Below are 24748 nucleotides of genomic sequence, written 5' to 3'. Positions count from 1 at the left end.
GACCAACATAGAGAAACCCCGTCTCTAGTAAAAATACAAAATTAGCCAGGCATGGTGGTGCATGCCTGTAATCCCAGCTACTCAGGAGGCTGAGGCAGGAGAATTGCTTGAATCAGGTAGGCAGAGGTTGTGGTGAGCCAAGATCATGACATTGCACTCTAGCCTGGGCAACAAGAGTTAAACTCTGTCTCAATCAATCAATCAATCAATCAAAAATTTATATGGTACCACAAAAGACCCTGAATAGCTAAAGCAACCAAGTAGAAAATTAAAAAAATAAAAATAGGCTGAAGGTATCACTATACCTGACTTTGAAATATCCTACTAATTATAATAACCAAAACAGTATGGTACTTGAATAAAAACAGACACATAGGTCAATGGAGCAGAAAAGAGATCAGAAATATATCCACATATTTAAGCTAACTTATTTTACAATTTCCTCAAAAAAAGGACAGCATCTTCAACAAATGAGGTTGAGAAAACTTTATATCCACATGCAGAGAAACAAAATGAGACCCTCTTCTCACACCAAATATAAAAATCAACTAAAATTAGATATTTAAATGTAAGGCTTAAAACTCAGAAATTACTAAAGAAAATAAAGAGTGAAAGCCCATAACATTGATTTAGGCCATGACTTTTATTATTTAACCTCAAAATTCAACAAAACCAAAAGAAAAATAGATAAGTTAGATTACTTGAAATTAAAAAGCTGCTTCATGGAATCTGACAAAATCAACAAAATGAGACAACTGAAAAAATGGGAGAAAATATTTGCAAATCATACGTAGGACAAGCGGTTAATAACAAAAACACATAAAACACTTAAATGACTATAAGACAAAAGACAAATAACTATTAAAATGAGCAAAAGGCTTAAATATTTTTCAAGAAAAGACAAATGGTCAAGATACATAAAAAATGCTCAATATCAACTATTATCAGGAAAGCAAAAAGAAAAACTAGGAGATTATCAACTCACTCCTGTTAGAATTACTCTTATTAAAAAGAAAAGAAAGGGTTAGTCAAAGTATGAAGAAAAGGGAATGCTTGCACACTGTTGGTTTGAATGTGAATGAGGAGAGTCATTATGAAAAATGAAAATTTGTCAAAGAATTTAAAATTAAACCACAATATAATACAGCAATTTTACTGATATATATCTGAAACAAGTGAAATCAGAATGAAGAAACATATTTGCTTCTACGTTGTTTGCAACACTCTTCACAATTACCAAAATACAGAACCAACAGTTCAACATTTATGAGTAAATAGAGACAATGTGGTATATATACACAATGGAATACTATTTCTTTAAAAAAGAAATTTCTATTATTTTCAATCACATGAATTAACCTGGAAGACATTATATTTGTCTAAATGAGCCAGGCACAAAGATTATTTTTCATGATTTTACTTACACAGGGAGTCTTAAAAGCTTAATCCCATTAAAGTAGAGAGTAAAGTGGTGACCACCAGACATGAAGGTATTTAGAAAAAAGGGGGGTTTTGAAAGATGTTGGTCAAAGAATACATAATCATAGTTGAATAGGAAGAATAAGTTTAAGAGATCTTTTTGTACAACATAGTGACTACAGATCATAACAATGTAGTTGTGTTTTTGAAAAACGCTGACAATGTCACATACTCCGACCATAAAAATGTTAGCGATGTTAGGTAAAGCCTTAATTACCTAGAATTAAGCATTTGACAACATACACTTGCAAACATCACGTTGTGCAGAATAAGTACACATTTATTTATTACAGATGGTAATAGCATAAAAGACACTAAAAGGGCAGGTGTTGCTTATGGTCTCATGACTGGCCACCTTGTGAACACAAAAAACAAATTTGCATAAATATAACAGAAAATGTTTAATCCAAAAGCTGCTATAATCTTCAAAAGTTTTCTAGAGAAAATGACCAAGAAGCTGACTATAGTTAGGTGACAAAGAACAAAAACTGTACACTCACCTTCACCCACTAAAAAAAAAAGAGTGAAAAATTCCTCAAAATTGTAATACCAATATAAAAAAGAAATATTATTCCAAATATGAAATCCACAGAGGTAATTTTATTATTTTGCAACCTTTAAATTTCACATTTAAAAATAAAAGATTCTGCATGGAAATGTATGTTGTGCTATATCATAGAAAATTAAATTTAAAATTCTTTACTTACCATTAGCTCTCTTATAAATTAATTTCTAAGATGTATTTTCTAGCAAATTTTATATTTGTCACAACATAGTTGCACTACAGCCTGGGCAACAAGAGTGAAACTCTGTTTAAAAATTTAGTAAGTTTTTCCTTTTACAAACAGAAAAGAAAAAAAACAATGCTAACTAATTTAATCCTCTCACTTGTGGACAGTGAATGCCTTTTATCTTAATGAACTGATCAGAAAGTTATATTGATAAGCACTCTCCAGTGAAAAGCGATTTTTGAGTGCATTAAAAATATCAACTTTCTCATCAAAACCTACAAAGTACCATATAAAATGACATGGCATGAAGACAACAGTGAGAAAATTGGAGCCATCACATAGGAAAAGGAGAAGGGCTGTGATGAATACACAGAAGTCACATAAGACAAACGAAACTAAAGGTAATTAGGAAATGAAAGAACCAAAATTTCTTTTTAAATTCAGCAAGATTTAGCTTTGCAGCATGGAAAAAAAAGTTATCTGCACATGAAGAATCAATGTTATTTCTTCACTATTGGTATTTTCCATCTCTGACTTGAAGTTACAAACTAACTCCAGCAGGAATGTTTACAGCCTATTATGGAGCATCTGTTACACAGCAACCACTGTCATATTTGTTTGCCACATTTATATATAAAAACATCCTCATAACTTATGAAGTATTCCTAGTTCTTACCTGAACAAACTGGCTCAATAAATAAATAAACTTACGTCAATTATAACAAGAGAAAAGAATAAGAAATATAGGCTTATATAGGATTCTCCAATTAAAAGAACAAATGGAATGTTCTAACTAAATAAATATAATTAATAAACAATTTTGGAAATACATCTAGAATTATCTTGTGTGCAGTACTAAATTTTATAAAAATCATTCTTACAATCCATGAACAGCTCACATAATAAATACCTCATAAACTATAAAAGAAAAAAATGGTAAGAAACAAGAAAATTATAGGTCTAGCATGACTAACAGGCAAGTAAAAACAACATTTGCATGGAGAGATTCTGAATCATAAGTCAGAAGATCTGAAAGTAATGAATTCAATACAAAACAGAGTATACATTTACTTTCAACATTTTTGAAGTTTTCAGTTGTCTAGTAAATTACTTTATTAAAATATTTGTTTTGTTCCAATATTGCTCTTTTCTTTTGAAAATAGGTACAAACTCACACTCACACAAAAACACTCCATAATTTTCTAGCACCTAAGGTTTATTTTTAGGGTCATATATGTGTATAGTTAACTCTATGTAAACCAATACTAAAATTCTGTTATGTTTGCAGGCAGAGAGACATGTTCAAAGAAAAATACATAACAAAATTTTTAAAATGTTAAGGCAGAACTCAGAATTTTAAGATTCAGGATTTTATTTATACTTGTATATAATTTTTATTATGCCCATGAAAATGACCCTATAGTCAATAGCAATTTACTTGTACATTTTAAAGTAACTAGAAGTGTAGACTTGGTTTGTAATACGAATGATAAACGCTGGAGTTGATGGGTACTTCATTTGCCCTAATGTGATTAATATATATTTATATGCCTGTATCAAAATATGCTATATATGGCATAAATATATACACACACTATGTACCCATAAAATTTAAGAAAAATATGTTTAAATAAGAAAAAAGAATAAAAATTTAACCTATGAGAACAGTGTTCTTTAATTAAGTTCTTTAGTTTAAAGTCACTGGCAAGAGAAATTATTAGAGATGTTAGTCCACTATGTTATTAAACAGTACAATGTCACTATCTTTTACCTACACCCTCGGGTAAGGTGGGATAGGTTAAAGTTAGTGGCGTAATAACACTTCATTGAATGCACAATGGTCTTAACACGTTAAAAAAAAGTTTAATTAAAAAATAAACTTCACAATAATCTAAAATTTTTTTAAATGTGCTGCATTTTATTACATAGAAATACAATTAGAATGATGATATACTACTAATTTTAATTTAATTTTAACTAAAACAAAAGATATTTTCACTAGAATGCAGAAGAATATTCCTCTGAACACCTCCCTCATACATCAATCAATATTTTAAATTAAACACAAAGCGCCTGTCCACTTAGATTTTTATCATGCATCCTACATTGTAATGTCTTTACTCTTCCATAGGAAAGGTCAAAAATAATGCCTACCTAACAAAAAAGAATGTCTCATGTCTTTGATGAAGCAACAATTGATCACGTTTTTACAAGTGAATACAATAGGAATGAAGAGCATGAAGTAATTTGAGTTGAAGTAATCACTCACTTTTTAAAAATTCTGTAATTTTTTCAAAGAAAAAAGTATACTTTAAATGTAATTATAACTAAAAATATTTCTACCTCTTTTAAAGTTATATACAAATAATTTATCTATCAACTTTAATTTTGGAGCATTTTCTGTACTCAGCACACTGATTAAGTGCAATGTCTGAAGTGTCAGTGCCTTAGATATTTCTACTGTGAATTCTCTTATATTTACACCCAGTTAATTTTGCATTAAATTTCTTTTACACTTACTGCATCTTCAAAAATATATTTTAGTATGAGTCCCCTGGTGTTTTCTAAGCAGTAGTTCTTGAAAAAATGTTTTTCCAAATATACTACATTTGCAGTTTTTCTCCAATATAAACTCCCTGATGTTAATCAAAATTTGATCACTGCTTCAGGATTTTCCTTTAGTACATAATGTGTACAACAAAATCTGTGATACAAGTAAAGACACTACAACCCTCTTTATGTTCCTAATATGTGTCTTCAAAATGCTCATATCTCTTTAAAGGCTTATTTTTGTCAGGCACAGCAACTCACACCTATAATCCCAGCAATTTGGGAGGCAGAGGCAGGTTGATCATTTGAGGTCAGGAGTTCAAGACCAGGGTGGCCCACATGGTGACAGTCAGTCTCTACTAAAAATAAAAACAATTAACCAAACGTGGTGGTGTGCGCCTGTCGTCTCAGCTACTCTGGAGGCTAAGGCAGGAGAACTGCTTGAACCTGGGAGGCAGAGGTTGCAGTAAGCCAAGATCACACCACTGCATTCCAGCCTGGGTGACAGAGCAAGACTCCATCTAAAAAAGAAAGTTTTTGTTTTCTGAGTTTTTTACATTAACTGCATTTATAATGCTTTTATTAAGCAATAACTCTCTAATGTTGAGTAAGATGTAACCAGATATTAATGGCTTTTCCACATTTATATTTGTACAATTTTTCTGAAGTGCTTTCCTGTGCAATAAGGTGTGAAAATTAATAAAAGTTTTGCCACATTCTTCGCACTTCTGGGAGTTTTCTCCAGTATAAATTATCTTACTTATAATCAAGTGTGACAACCATTTAAAGGCTTTGTAACATTCTTCACATTTTTAGGATTTCTCACCAGTATGATTGCTTGAAGGTGTTTTCAAAATCATTGTCTCATCTTTTAGGTTTGTAAAGTTTCCAGTATTAATTTTCTTACGTTTAGTAAAGTTTGAGATTTAGTTAAAAGCATTGCCACATTATTCACATTTGCAGGGTTTCTCTCAAGTATGAATTGTCTTATGTGGAGTAAGGGTTGAGGATAGGTTAGCTTTGCCACATTCTTCACATTTGTAGGGTTTCACTCCAGTATGATTTTTCTTATGTGCAGTAAGGTTTGAGGATAAGTTAAAAGCTTTGCCACGTTCTTCACATTTGTAGGGTTTCACTCCAGTATGATTTTTCTTAATGTGCAGTAAGGTTTGAGGATAAGTTAAAAGCTTTGCCATATTCTTCACATTTGTAGGGTTTTGCTCCAGTATGATTTTTCTTATGTGCAGTAAGGTTTGAGGATAAGTTAAAAGCTTTGCCACATTCTTCACATTTGTAGAGTTTCTCTCCAGTATGAATTATCTTATGTACAGCAAGGTGTGAGAACTGTTTAAAAGCTTTACCACATTCTTTACATTTGTAGAGTTTCTCTCCAGTATGAATTACCTTATGCTTAGTAAGAGTTGAGGACCGGTTAAAGGCCTTGCCACATTCTTCACATTTGTAGGATTTCTCTCCTGTATGATTTTTTTAATGTTCTGTAAGGTTTGAAGATCTGTTAAAAACTTTGCCACATTCTTCACATTTGTAGCATTTCTCTCGAGTGTGAATTATTTTATGTGTAGAAATGGTTAAAAGCTTTACCACATTTTTCAGTTTTGAGGATTTTGAGTTTTGAGGATTTGAGTTTTTGAGTTTTGAGGATCGACTGAAAGTTTTGCCACATTCTTCACATTTGTAAGGTTTCTCTCCTGTATGAATTTTTTTATGTATAGTAAGAGTTGACACTTGGTTAAAAGCTTTGCCACATTCTTCACACTTGCAGGGTTTCTCTCCAGTATGAATTTTCTTATGTGTAGTAAGGTTTACGTATAAGTTGAAAGCTTTGCCATATTCTTCACATTCATATGGTTTCTCTCCAGTATGAATTATTTTATGTGTAGTAAGGATTGAGAACTGGTTAAAAGCTTTTCCACATTCTTCACATTTGTAAGGTTTCTCTCCAGTATGAATTTTCTTATGTTTAGTAAGGTTTGAAGATCGGTTAAAAGCTTTGCCACATTCTTCACATTTGTAGGATTTTTTTCTCCAGTATGAATTTTTTTATGTTCAGTAAAGTTTGATGATCGATTAAAAGCTTTGGCACATTCTTCACATTTGTAGGGTTCCTCTCCAGTATGAATTATCTTATGTGTAGTAAGGGTCGAAGATCGGGTAAAAGCTTTGTCACATTCATCACATTTGTATAGCTTCTCTCCAGTATGAATTATCTTATGTTTAGTAAAAGTTGAGAAATTATTAGAAGTTTTGCCACATTCTTCACACTTGTAAGGTTTCTCTCCAGTATGAATTTTCTTATGTTCAATGAGTTTTGAGGATCGGGTAAAAGCTTTGCCACATTCATCACATTTGTACTGTCTCTCCTCAGTATGAATTATCTTATGTGTAGTAAGCGTTGAAGATCGGTTAAAAGCTTTGCCACATTCTTCACACTTGTAGGATTTCTCTCCAAGATGAATTTTTTTATGTGCAGTAAGGTTGGAGGACAGGTTAAAAGCTTTGCCACATTCTTCACATTTATAGGGTTTCTCTCCAGTATGAATTATCTTATGTCCAATAAGGGTTGAAGATCGGTTAAAGGCTTTGCCACATTCTTCACATTTGTAGAGTTTCTCTCCAGTATGAATTTTCTTATGTGTACTAAGTTTTGAGGATAGGTGGAAAACTTTGCCAGATTCTCTACATTTGTAGGGATTCTCTCCAGTATGGATTATCTTATGTGCACTAAGGGCTGAGGACTGGTTAAAGGCTTTGCCACATTCTCCACATTCATAGGGTTTCTCTCCAGTATGAATTAGCTTATGTCTAGTAAGGTTTGAGAGTTGGTTAAAAGCTTTGCCACATTCTTCACATTTGTAGAATTTCTCTGCAGTATGAATTTTCTTATGTTCGGTAAGGTTTGAAGATCAGTTAAATGCTTTGCCACATTCCTCACATTTGTAGGGTTTCTCTCCGGTATGAATTTTTTTATGGTCAGTAAGGTTTGAAGATTGTGTAAAAGCTTTGCCACATTCTTCACATTTGTAGAGCTTCTCTCCACTATGAATTCTCTTATGTGTAGTAAGGGTTGGGGACTGGTTAAAGGCTTTACCACTTTCTTCACATTTGTACGGTTTCTCTCCAGTATGAATGTACTTATGTTCAGTAAGTTTTGAGGATCGGTTAAAAGCTTTGCCGCATTCTTCACATTCATAAGGTTTCTCTCCCGTATGAATGATCTTATGTGTATTAAAGGTTGAGAACTGGTTAAAAACCTTGCCACATACTTTACATTTGTAGGGTTTCTCTCCAGTATGAATTAACTTATGTTCAGTAAGCTTTGAGGCTTGGTTAAAAGCTCTATCACATTTCTCACATTTGCAGGGTTTTTTCCCCAGTATGAATCGTATTATGTGTAGTAAGAGTTGATGACTGGTTAAAGGCTTTGCCACATTCTTCATATTTGTAGGGTTTCTCTTCAGTATGAATTCTCTTATGTCTAAGAAGGTGTGAGGTCTGATTAAAGGCTTTGCCACATTCTTTACATTTGTAAGGTTTTTCTCTGGTATGAATTCTCTTATGTTTATTAAGGGTTGAGGACCAGTTAAAGGCTCTTCCACATTCTTCATATTTGTAGAAATTCACTCTAATATGGATACTTTTATGTTGAGTTAGGTGTGAAAGCATGCAAAATGTTTTGCCACATTCTTTACATTTAAAATGTTTATTTTCAGTATGCCTCATCTTGTGTCTATTTGAATTTGAAATTTTATGGAAAACTTTTACATATTCATCACATTGAAATATTTTGCTCCAGGTAGTTTTCAAACATTGGTTAAGTCCACCATAATCTCCTTTGTGCTTCTTACACTCAATCACACTTTTACAGCCTTTTCTTAACTTTAAATTCTCATATCCACATTTTCTGTATCTTCCTAGGGTCACTTTTTGGAAATAATCTCTTACGTTCTGCTCTGGCCAAAGGTGTTGGGCAAAATAATAAAACATAACTGAAAGAAATAAAAATAACAAATTACTTCACTTGCTCAACTCAGATGAATATACTTTACAAATCTAACCCATAAAGTTACACAGACTACATAAGCAAGATGGCATAGCAAAATACCACAGGTTTGAATTCCTTCATAGACACATAAATGTAACAAAAGCATACTGACCAAAATGCATTTGTGGAAAATTTATAAATGAGTTAAGTGTGTGTAGTGTTCCAGGTTAGCACAATGCCAAAAGCCACATCAAAGGAAAAGAAAAGTCTGTTACATTTACCCAACACAGTTCTTTCTGTTTCTCAATATAACATAGCGTCTTTAGAAGTAAATGACCAACTTTTGCTTTCTTTTTCAAAAGACAAGAAAAATAACACACCCACATCTTTATTTCTGGCTTTATTAGGAGGTTTTGCTGACACTGGTTTCTGTCTCCTACAACAAAAAGTGCAAAAATTAACAGCGGTATACTTTGGAATGACATTTTGAGTCTGCTGAGATCAAAGGTAAATGTTACAGCAGGAAAGAGACTGTACTACAGACAGAGAACAGTTGTAGCAAGTGATGACTATTAAGAAGAAACATGAATAAAGTCTTTTAACTAAAAAACAACTAGAACATTTCAGACAAGACACAGCCTAAGAACATGTTTGAAAGACTCTCAGGATCTCTAGCTAAGACAAATGGTTTCAGACTTTGCCAGGACAAAGCTACATTATAGACACTGTGACAGGTAGCTTGTTTTCAATGTTCAAATTTCAATTAAAGATTACAATGTATACAAAATTTTAGGGCAACATAGCTCTATCCAATCTTATAAAATTTTCAGAAAGCAACCATTAAAAAAATTAATTTTAAAAAGTTAACATAAATTGAATAATACTCCATGAATGAAATAGGAACACAGACAACTATTAAAAATCAGAAAAATTGGGATAACAGAAATATTAAAAATATCAAAAAACAGAAATTGTGGAGGTAGAAAATACAAAAAAGGAACTGAACTATTATAAGAAAAAATGATGTAAAAAATGAAAAAGCTTAACAAAGAAACTAGAATACATGCAAATATATTTACAATAAGAACATATATAAGCACAATTTTAAAAGTCACAGACAAGAGAATCTTGTGAGTTTCAAGACAAAAATGATGTGTTATTTATAAGAATAGTCTTATGAGGTAATGAGTGAATTTCTCAAGAAAATTTTGCAGGCCAGAAGGGAACTGTGTGACATTGTCAAAGTCCTGAAGAAAATAGCTGTAGCAAATACCAGCAGCAAATCTGTCCTGCCAAATAAAAAGAAAAAGCCAATCTAAAATAGCCAAATCCTGAAAACGTATACTGGCACTGCATATGCTTTACATATGCAACTATATTTCAAAACCATAGTAGTAAAAACAGAATGGAATATACAGAAAAATAAACAACAACAACAACAAAAAGCAATGGAACAGAAACCACTACTCACACATTTCAGACTTGATGCAAAAAGAATTTAAAAAACTGTTTAACGTAGAGTTTCTCAAAATTATGCACATTTGTGTATCCCCCAAAACAATAACAACAACAACAACAACAAAAACAGTCAGATTGTGCAGTCTTTTATATCCCATGAAGAGGACATTGGCTTTCACTGTGAAATTGAAGACAGATCACTAAAGGGAAAAAGGAATCCTTAGAGAAGTGAAAAACAAGACAGAAAATGTCCTATGCGAGAGAAAAAAAAAACAAAAACAAACTCAAGTTTTCCAGAAACTATTTCCTTTGGAACACAGCTTACCAAATCACATTTTAAACAGTGGCCTTCTCCTTGGCCTTTTGACCTCTTTTCTGTGCCATCTGTGTATTCACTCTCACTTACCTGAATGTTTAGCTACCATCTCAGGTCTCTTCATATCCCAGGGCTCTTTTTCTTGCTCCAGACAGCTAATCAAATCTGGCTTACAGACAGCAATACCTGTTTTATTGAAAATAAATGACATAAATCTTGCACATATTCTCCAATTACCAACCTAGTAGTGTGCTCAGTAAAGAGAATGTAATAGAATATTCTAGTACATTAATCCCCAAATGCTAATTTATGACAAAAATTTCTAAAGATTTAGAAAATATTTTAAATTTGTAGTTTCTTAATTTCACTACCTGGTACTACTGAATCAAAACAATTGGTGTTGGGAGTTAGATTTTAAGGTATGGGCAACAATATTTTATGCCAATACATTTCAAAAATTACCACTAATCAAGAGTGAATGATAAAGATCAGCTCAGGAATGCAGAAAGTTATGGTAAAGATAAAATATCTTGAAGAAACTATTTTCTACAATGACAAATCTAAAAGATTTTTTTTGAAAACAGGGATCCGAAACTCATTTATGCAAAGCATAAATCACCAAAAACATTCTAGAAAAAAGAGAAATAAAACCTTTAGGATATATTAGAAAATGTGTATTGAAGCTACCCGCACCCAAGAAAACCAGGTTTCTGTAGTTCTCTAACATCACATGCCTATATAAACTCTGCTGTGCACTGTCCAGGCACTGCCACTCCTCCAAAGAGAATTCTATGGCCACAACCATAAACGTCAATGGTCCCTGAAAAACATAAAAACACACACACAAAAAAAATCACATACATTTGCCAAGTGGCCATGGGCGTAATTTTAAATTTCAAGGTAAAATAAGACAGTAAAGAAAACTGGTTCTGACTTATAGGAGTGAATGAAATTATCCCTAAAATAATTCTTAACATAGAAATATTTTCTAATGTATTATCTAACCCTGAGAAAAGAAAGTGGCATAAGAGCCACAACATCTGTGTATATATGGTACTTTTCCGGTTAACAGAGTATAAATTAGGGCATAAACACAAACACGTCTATTTTTAAATGCTATATCTGCATCATATAGAATGAGTTGTGTATATTTTTGAGATGAAAAAGACATGTTGAGTTAAAAGGTGCCTCATGGCCGCGTGCACTGGCTCAAGCCTGTAATCCCAGCACTTTGGGAGGCCCAGACGGGCAGATCGCGAGGTCAGGAAGGAGATCGAGACCATCCTGGCTAACACGGTGAAACCCCGTCTCTACTGAAAAATAAAAAAAACTAGCCAGGCGAGGTGGTGGGCGCCTGTAGTCCCAGCTACTCGGGAGGCTGAGGCAGGAGAATGGCCTAAACCCGGGAGGCGGAGCTTGCAGTGAGCTGAGATCCGGCCACTACACTCCACCCTGGGCGACAGGGCGAGACTCCGTCTCAAAAAAAAAAAAAAAAAAAAAGGTACCTCACAAGTTTTAATGTGTACGATAAACTTGAGATCTTGTTAATGCAGATTATCTTTTCAGAAGATCTGGAATCGTTTGATATTCTAAATTTCTAACAAGTTCACCAGTAATGTCAATGTTTTTGGTCCACTTACTGGATGTCAAACATCCACTAAGTGGATGAACCCATGTTTTTCCCAGTTTCTCTGGCCTGTAAAAAGGGATGACAGTTTTCATTTTCCTAAGGCAGATACATGCACAGAAAACCTAAGAAAGGCAGCTGCCAGATTAAATGTTATGATTTATGCACATCAGCAGCATAAAGATACTTCACAATGAAGAGAAAAATAATTATAGTAAAGAAATCTGTCCAAGAGCTCTTTAACCAAGTGAATCATTAACATCAACTGCACTAGGACAAATTTTTGTAATGTACTGATGCACACAGAAAAATGCAGCATCACTGCTGTGATATTGATCTCAAAAGTAAATTAGAGTTTGAATTTAACCACAAAAAAATTAGTTTTATGGGAACTTCAAGATACAGATAATTTGTATGTTCTGTAATTTTTAATAGTGATTTTAAGTAGTCTTTCTTTAGCACCCTAAAGAGCAGGTATCCATCTCCTAATAATTTGTTTCAGAACTTTCTGGGTAATTAATGCCATTCTGTTTGAAAGAACATTTTGTTAATCGTGTTCTGCATAGAGCTAATGGAGAAGAGATGGAACCTCAACATTACATGTTCTCCTTCTTTACTAAAGACCCCAGCTTTTCCCCAATAGGAATCTTGAGTAGTCACACCTTCCCATGTTCAGCAGCCACAGAGGGAACATTTTTCATGTTGCAGATTATAAATTCATAATGAGATTTCTACGTAACATATAAAGAGCCATGACGTAGAGATGTAGAGAAGCCTCTGGTACGTAGGAAAAAACATTTTTCAGGGACCCTTGACTATCATAAGAATTTTAAAAAGTAGTTAAAACAAACTCATTAGGGAGAAACAACACAATTAGAGAAGTAAAGGTTTGCAAGAACTAAACGCATGGCATCCCAGGAGGCAGAGTGGACACAGCTCTAGATCTGAGACACGTTAAGCTAAAAAAAAAAAAAAGGCCATTTTTTCCTCTTTCTCCTCTTTCTCTGGGATTCCTTTTAAGATGAGATTCTATGGACAAATTACACCTGCATGTTGGGAATATGCTTTTAAAGGTGTCAGCACCACCTGTTTACTTGCTACCACCACACCCACAGGCAGAGGGATCAAGACCTGCAGAAAAAGTCCACCCATTTTTGTCCTTTATAACAGAAGAAATTCAGGAAAAATAAGCTGCTCCATGGAAATAAAAATGTAAGTTTCCGATCAGGTATGGTGGCTCACGCCTATAATCCCAGCACTTTGGGAGGCCGAGGCGGGCGGATCACGAGGGCAGGAGATCGAGACCATCCTGGCTAACATGGTGAAACCCCGTCTCTAGTAAAAATACAAAAATTAGCTAGGTGTGGTGGCGGAGTCCCAGCTACTCTGGAGGCTGACGCAGGAGAATGGCATGAAACCAGGAGGTGGAGCTTGCAGTGAGCAGAGATCACGCCACTGCACTCCAACCTGGGCAACAAAACGAGATTCCGTCTCAAAAAACAAACACACAAACAAAAAGTAAATTTCCCTGTTCCTGCCCTAATGTGCCCTCCACTGCCACAGACACCAGTAATTTCTGCTATGGTAATGGAAATATGGGCCACACTGCCCTCTTCCTACCAAATCCAAATAGGTACAGCCCTGTGACCACCCTTTATTGCAAAAGGAAACTTAACTCTCAGGCTGGGCACAGTGGCTGACAACTCTAATTCCAGCACTTTGGGAGGCAGAGGCGAGTGGATCACTTGAGGCCAGGAGTTCAAGACCAGCCTGGCCAACATGGTGAAACCCTATCTCTAACAACAACAACAAAAAATTAGCAGGGTGTTGTGGTACCTGCCTGCAGTCCCAGGTACTTCAAAGGCTGAGGCAGGAGAATCACTTGCACCTGGGAGGTGAAGGTTGAAGTGAGCAAAGATCATGCCACTGCACTCCAGCCTGGGTGACAGAGCAAGAGTGGGTCTCAAAAAACAAAACAAAACGCAACTCAATTCACATGAATGTATCTTGAACAACTCATACCTGATTCCGTCCTCACCTTAGTCACATGAGAAACTTAACTAAAACAACATGGATGCTTCCACCTAGAGTAATAAACATGTAGAAAGGGCATGAGTAAAGAAATTTCTGCAAATTGGTCATGTAATCCTAATTAGAAGCCTGGGCTAATAACCACTTAGCTAAGCATTGCCTTCCAAGCATTAATGAGCTTATAAATCACTTGGTGATTTTGGCCCCGCTCTATGTAATGAGATTCTGCAGGTTTGGAAAGGGTTTATGAATGGGTGTTTCAAACAAGTCCCCTGTGAATGCTCCTCCTGGGCTCGTTATTAGCATTAGTTAGAGAAAACAGGCACAGCACAGTCCCTTACACTCAGCATTCTTGTCACGACACAAATGCTTCTAGGACAAATGAAGACAATCAACTTTCATATTCTTTGCTGGCTCTAAAGTTTACAGAACAAACAGAAGGCAGCCATATCTGAATAAATCTGCATTTGAAAACCATTTTCACATGTACTAATGCAATGTTTATAAAGCAGGTACTGTGTGCTGAAGAGGATATTACAGAACACTTCACTGGGAATTACACATTATGTGATTTAATCCTCACAACACCTTGGGAGCTGGTACTAAATGTTTAATAATTCTCAGGATTTAGATTAAAAGTGCAGCATTTTTTTTGTTCTGTTTCTCTGTCACTGATTTCATTTAAAAATGTACAGAATAAAAGCTAAATACAGACAGAGGAGAAGGGTAAAGAAAAAGTTTAATGTAGCTTAAATAAATTTTTATTGTGTTTATATTTACTTTTTTGTGACTTGTGGAGCAACTACTGCATCTGCAGGAATAGAAAACAGTTTGTTAAATGGAATATCTCTGCAAGCACTGGTTTTAATAAAAATTTAAAAATCAAAGTTCATACATTTTTTTCTATTTATCTGCTTTTGGGTTTCAGAAAATTGTGTGCACTGGCTCTAGAAAGGCTGCAGGATTCACTATCCAATACTCTGATCTCTTCTAATCAGTTCTGTGAGACAAGGCTCCAGGGTGGGGTCAGACCTAAATAAGGCCTCCAAAAAGGGTGAATCTGAACAGGGCTGGGGCAGAGAGTGGACCCTATGTAGAATTCTGCTCTCTATGCCCCTGGGGTATTTCCAGTTCTGTTTTTCCTAAGTTTACCTAAAAGAAAACTAAATCACACAGTTGTGAAATTTTAATCTTTTGTAGCCACTGCCCTGTCAATTTTATAACATATGCTAATAAGCAATTTAAACAAATCTCTTAGGGTTTTGTAGGGTAATTTTATTAGAAGATAAATATGTATTCTTAGCAAGGTATAAGAAATAAGAATAATAAAACAACGCTTGTGTCCGTAAACATCCACTCAAATGATGACATCAGAAGTTACAAAAATATAAAGAAAGTTGCCCAAATAAAGCCTTTTTTTTTTTTTTTTTTTTTTTGCACACATCTATTCATTGTGCTAACCATATGCCATATGATGTTTAATTCAACCAAGTTGAATTCAGTTGCTTGTCTAAACTAACAGTTCCTGGATGGTAGGGACAATAATGCTTCATCTATTTTTCTAATGGCCATATGAAATGGTAGCAATTAGTTTATCTGTTTGAGTCTCCAGACCTCTTCGTTTTTCACTGACGTACCAGGAAACTGGAGAAACTCTCATCTGGGTACCAAGCAAAGACATCTCTTGTATGAGGGGAGGGACAAACACAGGATGACTCATTTCTCTTACACTGAGAGAGAAGCTGAATTAACCGTTTTTGTCAGCCTGACGCAGTTCTGCTGTGGACATCCTCAAATGTCTGAGAGATGCCTAGGTGATTGTGAGAAGATTCCCAGTGACCCTGGGCTGATTGCTTAAGGATAAGCTAAGCAGGGCAGACTCAGGCTGATTCTAAATAGAAAATGGAACTGCCCTGGTGGACCTCCAGAACCTGGATCACCTGTCTTGATTGGCAAGCTCTTGGGTAAGAAGGACAAGAATACTCCAGTATCCTATTTTACAGTTGTGGTCATGGCTCTGGATACTTTGTGACCTTGATCTCTCACTCCTAAGATGCCTGTTTACACTTACAGATTCTGCCATCAGATTCTATTTACATCTGGAGCCTCTTACATTATTGTAGCAGGTCATTGAAAAAGATCTGAAAAGTTCAAAGAGCCACGCTCTTAAAGGGGGGACTTTAAGATGTCTATGTTGACATCTCACAATGCAGAAAATGCCTCCTGCTGGTTTCCTGTACATTCTCAATCCAAAGTCTGGCCCTGCTTTATAAATGTTAGGCAGAGGCCAGACCTTTTATGCAGATTCTAGGTCGAATCAACCTGGCTCTGCATTCTTGAGTGTTACAGCAAGCAGAGTACAACAAAAAAGAGATTCCCTCTTAGAGGCTGCTCTAGCACATTCTAAATGATATGTCTACCTAAAAGGAAATCACTGAGGCAACATGAATAGTTCATCTGAACCAACCCAGAGGATTGTAACCTGAGGATTGTAACCTGGGAGCAAAAATTCAAGTTGCCTGGAATCTACACTTGGATTAGCAGCAGTTACAAGTGGATTTGTGAAGGCAAAATGAGAGGACAGAGAGTGGGCTGATACATATTGGTTTGTCAGAAATTCTTTTTATTCACAAAAAATAACATTGACTACTAATTGGATATACATTGTTAAGCTATAGGGTGTGAGTTATAGCATGTCATTATTAGTTTAATTTATACCTACTTGTGGCAATAGCAGTTTCAACAAGTAAAAACACAGTTCAAAGAAGGGAGAAAGACATACCTGTGGTCTAATTTTAATGTCTCTTTGAGCCTTATAACTAAAATAATTTGCATTTCTCAAATAAAGGCTTTTTTTTCCCCCCAAATCTCAAGACCGAGATTCAGAATTTGGAGCTGCAAATTTAGGTCCTGGATGGGTGGAGTAGCAACAGGTGTCATCTGCACATTTGTGGGCATTTTAAAAAGAGGAGAAAAGGGAAAGTGGAAAGTCTCATGCCTACATGTCTAGTCAATGCATGAATGTTACTCGAACTGGGTTTCTGGGCCCCATGGTCTCTGAATCAGCTTAAGGTCTAAAGACACAAGAGTCACTGAAAGAGGTAAAATGGTTGATTGCTGTTCTGTGAAGTATTTAGACATCGCGTCTAGCTTCTCTAGATGTGATTATACAGGACTAGATACCAAATAGGCAGAGGCATGATCTGCCTGCATATTCAGGGGACAGCATGCATTTTACAGAACAATTGTGAGTTGACTGGAAACCTGAGATAGAAAGGCCCATCTAGATTAAAGCTTGGTTGGCACCTTATATGTTTATATCATGTGTAGTAACTTAAAACAGTGTTTGGAATATATAATTAAAAGTTTTCTGCAGCCCCAGAGTAACTCCACAATGACACAACAGAAAGAAAACTGTTTCATTACACAATTAAACCAGAATGTGACATGCATCACAGTCAATCTGCTTAAGAGATTGCAAAGACATACTTGTATGCTAATTGGTTATAATCAATGACAAAATAAACTTTTCACATCTTTATGACAAGAGGTAATTTTGCAACTTGAAGCCAGGTGCCTGCTGAAAGTACGTTCTCCCTTTCCTATAGAAATGTTTGAATAGCGTTGAATATCTTTACTTTTTTTAAAAATTTTTTTCTCCACTTAAATTTTATTTCTTGTAAATATTGTTCACGTTGAAGTGAACCTATACAAACACTTTTCTCCAATTTTCAAAACCATCTTGATTATTCTTTTTTTATTATTATTATAAGTTCTAGGGTACATGTGCACAACGTGCAGGTTTGTTACATATGTATACATGTGCCATGTTGGTGTGCTGTACCCATTAACTCGTCATTTACATTAGGTATATGTCCTAATGCTATCCCTCCTCCTTGTCCCCGCCCCACAATAGGCCCTGGTGTGTGATGTTCCCCTTCCTGTGTCCAAGTGATCTCATTGTTCAATTCCCACCTGTAAGTGAGAACATGCGGTGTTTGGTTTTCTGTTCTTGCAATAGTTTGCTGAGAATGATGGTTTCCAGCTGCATCCATGTCCCTACAAAGGACATGAACTCATCCTTTTTTATGGCTGCATAGTATTCCATGGTGCATATGTGCCACATTTTCTTAATCCAGTCTGTCACTGATGGACATTTGGGTTGATTCCAAGTCTTTGCTATTGTGAACAGTGCTGCAATAAACATACGTGTGCATGTGTCCTTATAGCAGCATAATTTATAATCCTTTGGGTATATACCCAGTAATGGGATGGCCGGGTCAAATGGTATTTCTAGTTCTAGATCCTTGAGGAATCGCCACACTGTTTTCCACAATGGTTGAACTAGTTTACAGTCCCACCAACAGTGTACAAGTGCTCCTATTTCTCCCCATCCTCTCCAGCACCTGTTGTTTCCCGACTTTTTAATGATTGCCATTCTAACTGGTGTGAGATGGTATCTCATTGAGTTTTGACTTGCATTTCTCTGACAGCAAGTGATGATAAGCATTTTTTCATGTGTCTGTTAGCTGTATGAATGCCTTCTTTTAAGAAGTGTCTGTTCATATCCTTTGTCCACTTTTTGATGGAGTTGTTGTTTTATCTGGTAAATTTGTTTGAGTTCTTTGTAGGTTCTGGATATTAGCCCTTTGTCAGATGAGTAGATTGCAAAAATTTTCTCCCATTCTGTAGGTTGCCTGTTCACTCTGATGGTAGTTTCTTTTGCTGTGCAGAAGCTCTTTAGTTTAATTAGATCCCATTTGTCATTTTTGGCTTTTGTTGCCATCGCTTTTGGTGTTTTAGTCATGAAGTCTTTGCCCATGCCTATGTCCTGAATGGTATTACCTAGGTTTTCTTCTAGGGTTTTTATGGTTTTAGGTCTAACATTTAAGTCTCTAATCCATCTTGAATTAATTTTCATATAAGGAGTAAGGAAAGGATCCAGTTTCAGCTTTCTACTTAGGGCTAGCCAATTTTCCCAGCACCATTTATTAAATAGGGAATCCTTTCCCCATTTCTTGTTTCTCTCAGGTTTGTCAAAGATCAGATGGCTGTAGATGTGTGGGATTATTTCTGAGGGCTCTGTTCTGTTCCATTGGTCTGTATCTCTGTTCTGGTACCAGTACCATGCTGTTTTGGTTAGTGTAGCCTTGTAGTATAGTTTGAAGTCAGGTAGCATGATGCCTCCAGCGTGGTTCTTTTGGCTTAGGATTGTCTTGGCAATGTGGGGTCTTTTTTGGTTCCATATGAACCTTAAAGCAGTTTTTTCCAATTCTGTGAAGAAAGTCATTGGCAGCTTAATGGGGACGGCATTGAATCTATAAATTACCTTGGGAAGTATGGCCATTTTCACAATATTGATTCTACCTATCCAAGAGCATGGTATGTTTTTCCATTGGTTTGTGTCGTCTTTTATTTCACTGAGCAGTGGTTTGTAGTTCTCCTTGAAGAGGTCCTTCACATCCCTTGTAAGTTGGATTCCTAGGAATTTTATTCTGTTTGAAGCTATTGTGAATGGGAGTTCATTTATGATTTGACTCTCTGTTTGTTACTGGTGTATAAGAATGCTTTTGATTTTTGCACATTGATTTTGTATCCTGAGACTTTGCGGAAGTTGCTTATCAGCTTAAGGAGTTTTTGGGCTGAGACAATGGGGTTTTCTAAATATACAATCATGTCATGTGCAAACAGGGACAATTCGACTTCTTCTTGTCCTAACTGAATATCATTTATTTCTTTCTCTTGTGTGATTGCCCTAGCCAGAACTTCCAACACTATGTTGAATAGGAGTGGTGAGAGAGGGCATCCCTGTCTTGTCCCACTTTTCAAAGGGAATGCTTCCAGTTTTTGCCCATTCAGTATGATACTGGCTGTGGGTTTTTCATAAATAGCTCTTATTATTTTGAGGTACGTTCCATCAATACCGAATTTATTGAGAGTTTTTAGCATGAAGGGCTGTTGAATTTTGTCAAAGGCCTTTTCTGCATCTATTGAGATAATTATGTAGTTTTGTCTTTGGTTCTGTTTATATGCTGGATTACGTTTATTGATTTCCATATGTTGAATCAGCCTTGCATCCCAGGGATGAAGCCCACTTGATCATGGTGGATAAGCTTTTTGATGTGCTGCTGGATTTGGTTTGCCAGTATTTTATTGAGGATTTTTGCATCGATGTTCATCAGGGATATTGGTCTAAAATTCTCTTTTTTTGTTGTGTCTCTGCCAGGCTTGGAATCAGGATGATGTTGGCCTCATAAAATGAGTTAGGGAGGATTCCCTCTTTTTCTATTGACTGGAATAGTTTCAGAAGGAATAATACCAGCTCCTTCTTGTACCTCTGGTAGAATTCGACTGTGAATCCAACTGGTCCTGGACTTTTTTTGATTGGTAGGCTATTATTGCCTCAATTTCAGAGCCTGTTATTGGTCTATTCAGGGATTCAACTTTTTCCTAGTTTAGTCTGGGAAAGTGTGAGGATCCAGGAAATTATCCATTTCTTCTAGGTTTTCTAGTTTATTTGCACATAGGTGTTTCTAGTATTCTCTGATGGTAGTTTGTATTTCTGTGGGGTCGGTGGTGATATCCCCTTTATCATGTTTTATTGCATCTACTTGATTCTTCTCTTTTTTCTTCTTTATTAGTCTTGCTAGCAGTCTATCAATTTTGTTGATCTTCTCAAAAAACCAGCTCCTGGATTTATTGATTTTTTGGAGGGTTTTTTGTGTCTCTCCTTCAGTTCTGCTCTGATCTTAGTTATTTCTTGCCTTCTGCTAGCTTCTGAATGTGTTTGCTCTTGCTTCTCTAGTTCTTTTAATTGTGATGTTAGGGTGTCAATTTTAGATCTTTCCTGCTTTCTCTTGTGGGCATTTAGTGCTATAAATTTCCCTCTATACACTACTTTAAATGTGTCCCAGAGATTCTGGTATGTTGTATCTTTGTTCTCATTGGTTTCAAAGAACATCTTTATTTCTGCCTTCATTTCGTTATGTACCCAGTAGTCATTCAGGAGCAGGTTGTTCAGTTTCCATGTAGTTGAGTGGTTTTGATTGAGTTTCTTAATCCTGAGTTCTAGTTTGATTGCACTGTGGTCTGAGAGACAGTTTGTTATAATTTCTGTTGTTTTTTGCATTTGCTGAGCAGTGCTTTACTTCCAACTATGTGGTCAATTTTGGAATAAGTGTGATGTGGTGCTGAGAAGAAAGTATATTCTGTTGATTTGGGGTCGAGAGTTCTGTAGATGTCTATTAGGTCCACTTGGTGCAGAGTTGAGTTCAATTCCTGGATATCCTTGTTAACTTTCTGTCTCGTTGATCTGCCTGATGTTGAAAGTGGGGTGTTAAAGTTTTCCGTTATTATCGTATGGGAGTCTAAGTCTCTAAGGACTTGCTTTATGAATTTGGGTGATCCTGTATTGGGTGTATATATATTTAGGATAGTTAGCTCTTCCTGATCTTCTTGCTAGATCTTCCTCCATCCCTTTATTCTGAGCCTATGTGTGTCTCTGCATATGAGATGGGTCTTGACTCTTTATCCAATTTGCCAGTCTGTGTCTTTTAATTGGACCATTTAGTCCATTTACATTTAAGGTTAATGTTGTTATGTCTGAACTTGATCCTGTCATTATGATATTAGCTGATTATTTTGCTTGTTAGTTGATGTAGTTTCTTCCTAGCATCGACGGACTTTACATTTTGGCATGTTTTCCCAATGGCTGGTCCTGGTTGTTCCTTTCCATGTTTAGTGCTTCCTTCAGGATCTCTTGTAGGGCAGGCCTGGTGGTGACAAAATCTCTAAGCATTTGCTTGTCTGTAAAGGATTTTATTTCTCCTTCACTTATGAAACTTAGTTTGGCTGGATATGAAATTCCGGGTTGAAAATTCTTTTCTTTAAGAAGGTTGAATATTGGTCCCCACACTCTTCTGGCTTGTAGACTTTCTGCCAAGAGATTTGCTGTTAGTCTGATGGGCTTCCCTTTGTGGGTAACCCGACCTTTCTCTCTGGCTGCCCTTAACATTTTTTCCTCCATTTCAACTTTGGTGAATCTGACAATCATGTGTCTTGGAGTTGCTCTTCTTGAGGAGTATCTTTGTGGTGTTCCCTGTATTTCCTGAATTTGAATGTTGGCCTGCCTTGCTAGGTTGGGGAAGTTTTCCTGGATGACATCCTGCAGAGTGTTTTCCAACTTGGTTCCATTTTCCCTGTCATTTTCAGGCACACCAATCAGACGTAGATTTGGTCTTTTCACATAATCCCATATTTCTTGGAGGCTTTGTTCATTTCTTTTTACTCTTTTTTCTCTACATTTCTCCTCTTGCTTCATTTCATTCATTTGAGCTTCGATCACTGATAATCTTTCTTCCAGTTGATCAAGTTGGTTACTGAAGCTTGTGCACTTGTCACGTAGTTCTCGTGTCATGGTTTTCATCTCTATCAGTTCTTTTAAGGTCTTTTCTGCATTGATTATTCTAGTTATCCATTCATCCATTCCGTCTTCAAGGTTTTCAGTTTCTTTGCGCTGGTTACGTAGTTCCTCCTTTAGCTCTGAGAAGTTTGATTGACTGAAGCCTTCTTCTCTCAACTCGTCAAAGTCATTCTCTGTCCAGCTTTGTTCCGTTGCTGGCGATGAGCTCTGTTCCTTTGGAGGGGAAGATGCACTCTGATTTTTTGAATTTCCAGCTTTTCTGTACTGCTTTTTCCCCATCTTTGCGGTTTTATCTGCCTTTGGTCTTTGATGATGGTGACGTACTGATGGGGTTTTGGTGTGGGTGTCCTTTCTGTTTGTTAGTTTTCCTTCTAACAGTCAGGACCCTCAGCTGCAGGTCTGTTGGAGTTTGCTTGAGGTCCACTCCAGACCCTGTTTGCCTGGGTGTCAGCAGCGGAGGCTGCAGTAGAATATTGCTGAACAGTGAGTGTTACTGTCTGATTCTTGCTCTGGAGGCTTCGTCTCAGGGTGTACCCAGCCATGTGAGGTGTGATGTGTTGGTCTGCACCTAGTGGGGGATGTCTCCCAGTTAGGCTACTCAGGGGTCAGGGACCCACTTGAGCAGGCAGTCTGTCCGTTCTCAGATCTCAACCTCCGTGCTGGGAGAACGACTGCTCTCTTCAAAGCTATCAGACAGGGACTTTTACATCTGCAGAGGTTTCTGCTACTTTTTGTTTAGCTATGCCCTGTCCCGGGAGGTGGAGTCTACAGAGGCAGGCAGGCCTCCTTGAGCTGCGGTGGGCACCACCCAATTCAAGCGTCCTGGTGGCTTTATCTACTTAAGCCTCAGCAATGGTGGGTGCCCCTCCCCCAGCCTCGCTGCCGCCTTGCAGTTAGATCTCTGACTGCTGTGCTAGCAATGAGGGCGCCTCCGTGGGCATGGGACCCTTGGGGCCAGGTGTGGGATATAATCTCCTGGTGTGCCATTTGCTAAGACCCTTGGTAAAGCACAGTATTAGGGAGGGAGTTACCAGATGTTGTGTGTCTCAATTTCCGTTGGCTAGGAAAAGGAATTCCCTTCCCCCTTGCATTTCCCAGGTGAGGCGATGCCTCGCCCTGCTTCAGCTCTTGCTGGTCGGGCTGCATCCGTGGACCAGCATCAACTGTCCAACACACCCCAGTGAGACGAACCCAGTACCTCAGTTTAAAATGCAGAAATCACCTGTCTTCTGTGTCGCTCACACTGGGAGCTGGAGGCTGGAGCTGTTCCTATTTGGCTATTTACATTTAAAAGCAATGGCTCTCTACTCCCTGAGCACTGGGCTATAGCACTCCTGCTTGCTCTCTCCTGGCTGGTGTCCTCTCTTGACTCCTACACCATCTTTCCCTGAGGCGCAACCCACAGCACAGAGCTCACAGCTGGCAGAACACATCTTAGGTTATCACCAACTGCCACAGCAGCACTCCAGTGCCACATTGCAGAGTGAAGCCTGAGCTGCAGGAGGAGAGCCTACAGGCTTCCCAGGTAGGAATGCACCTTCACAATAAAGGGAATATGAGCACTGTTTCAGCCTCAGTTTCTATTTATAACAGAGACAAAGAAAAAATACTGCTGGATTTTCAGTATGAGTCCAGACAGAGATAGCTCCAAGAGCTCTGTGACAGCCCATCTCATTCACAGACATCATGGGATAGTAATGGGGCCTCTGAAACAGAAACCAAAAGAGAAAAATAGCTCTCACTCTGAGAAAAACTGTATTGAGAGAAAAACAGTTAAAACCATCGTTTAAAAACAGGCTAGATATAAGTTTGATCAAGTCAGTCAGAAAATATTCCCCTAATCAATTTTTTTAAACATCCAAAGTACACAGCTACTCTCAGCATGAGAAACATGAGCATTATGAAGGAGTCATATTCTCAGCAGACTTTTATAAGGATTCTCTTCCATCTCTGCTGCTCTCTCTTCTCCTAGCCATTAAATGAGAGATCTATAATGGAATATATTTGCCAATTTCCAAAGAACACTTTTTTTTTGTTTGTTTTTGTTTTTGTTTTTTGTTTTTTGAGATGGAGTCTTTTTGCTCTGTTGCCCAGGCTGGAGTGTAGTGGTACAATCTCAGCTCACCGCAGC

The 24748-nt window shown here is 36.8% G+C and overlaps 1 pseudogene; it reads right to left on the bottom strand.

Annotated features, from left to right (window-relative positions):
- Nucleotides 1-655: 655 nt before the first annotated feature.
- LOC103226006 (uncharacterized) lies at nt 656-10723 on the bottom strand (annotated as a pseudogene).
- Nucleotides 10724-24748: the final 14025 nt, after the last annotated feature.

The sequence above is a fragment of the Chlorocebus sabaeus genome, chromosome 21 (genome assembly GCF_047675955.1).
Source record: "Chlorocebus sabaeus isolate Y175 chromosome 21, mChlSab1.0.hap1, whole genome shotgun sequence".
NCBI classification, from domain to species: domain Eukaryota; kingdom Metazoa; phylum Chordata; class Mammalia; order Primates; family Cercopithecidae; genus Chlorocebus; species Chlorocebus sabaeus.
This window is presented reverse-complemented; position numbering and strand designations above follow the sequence as displayed.